The following is a 1,574-nucleotide window of genomic DNA, read 5'->3' as shown; positions in this document are numbered from 1 at the left end:
GACTCTCCCCGGGGCGTTTCTTTGCCGATTTTTGAATGTGATTTTAAAGAGTGGGAACTGAGACTATGCGTTTTTATAAAAAATGGTGCCTGAGCCCTCCCGTGTCGCTCTTTTCTGCCCGATGACAGTTCGCAGCCCCCGCTGGGCGCCCAGCCCCGGGTGAGGGTCCCCCCCCTGGAGGCAGTGCGGGTCCTCAGCTGGGTGGTGGGGGTGGCTCAGCTCGCCAGGCCCTGTGCAGTCGGGGACAGCCAGACGCCACTTGCCCCTGGCCACAGCGGGCTCTGGGCTCTGGCTGTGGCCCCCTCTGGCCTTGCTGCCCAGCCCCCTGGGGCTGTGGGACCCCTTAGCATGGGCCCACTCCCAGCCAGAGGCTTGTGGTCTGCTTGTCCCACGGCCCTGCCCTCCCGCCTTCTGGGGCTTTGCTGGGCAAAGTTGAGGGCTCGAACCCCACATGGTGTGGCAGGTGGACCAGGGACGCTGTGGTAATGGGGTGTCCAGGGAGAGCACGGAGCCCTGGGGGGAGCAAGCTCGGACTGGGCCTCCAGCTTGGGGTGGGGAGGCCGGACCCTGCCAGGTGGTGGAGGAGGGCTCAGGTTGGGACCCAGATGCCAGAGAGTTGGCCAGCGGCCCGGCAGGGCAAAGATGGAGTCCCTGGGGGCCCTGGACCCGGCGGCAGGTGAGGGTTACTGTAGAGCCGGCTCGGGTATGGCGGGTAGGACAGCCTGTGGGAAGGGCCAGTGTGGGGCTGCTGCTGCCGGGAGACAGCCCTCGTGAGGGTGGGGGGAGGGGAGAGGATGCCCCAGGGGAGCTGAAATAGCACACCCAGAGGCCCAACTTGGGGTGGGGTGGGGGAGACCATGGAGGTAGGACGGGAAGGCCAGGTGCAGGAATGCGAATGGTAGGGTGTTACAGTGACCTTGTTGCCCATCGAAGGGTGCAGTCGCAAAGTGACCCCTACCTGCCATGACCCTGCAGGGTAAGTGGCACCAGCAGCCTCGCGGCCAGACGCAGAGCAAACTAATTTTACAAGCAGGCGGTTGGCCCAGAGGGCCTGCCACCCCGTGCCCAGCGCCCGCCTCGGCACCCAGGACCAAGCCGGTTGCGCTGACAGCAGGGCTCAGCCCTCTGAGGCCGGCACTCGGTTCCGGTGTGGGTGGAGGGGCCGGCCCTGATTTCCAAACTCCTTCCTCAGCTGATAGCAGCCCAGGGCGCAGCCGCTGCAATGAAACCCCGAGGTGGGTGGAGGCAGCGCTCGCCGAGAGAGCGGTCCCGCCACCAGGCCGGGCTGGGGCGGCCGGTTGCCCCCCCAACCTCCACTCCAGCACCTCGGGGCTGCTTCCCCCCAATCGCTGGGCCCACCCAGCCGTGCCCAGCTCCCTGGAGACCATGCCTCGTGCTAAGGGGTCAGCAATCAGGGGCATCTCCGAGACGACCAGGGGGGAGCCAGGGCCTCCCATCCAGCCGCACACAGGCCCGGCCTGGGGTAGCACGAAGGTGGGGCCGGGATGGGCGGGGCTGCGGGAAACGCCGGGCACCCCGAGCCGCGCACCGGAGCCCGCGGCGCACGCGCGCAC

Source organism: Condylura cristata, unplaced genomic scaffold (genome assembly GCF_000260355.1).
Source record: "Condylura cristata isolate star-nosed mole 26May11 unplaced genomic scaffold, ConCri1.0 scaffold00015, whole genome shotgun sequence".
NCBI lineage: Eukaryota > Metazoa > Chordata > Mammalia > Eulipotyphla > Talpidae > Condylura > Condylura cristata.
This window is presented reverse-complemented; position numbering follows the sequence as displayed.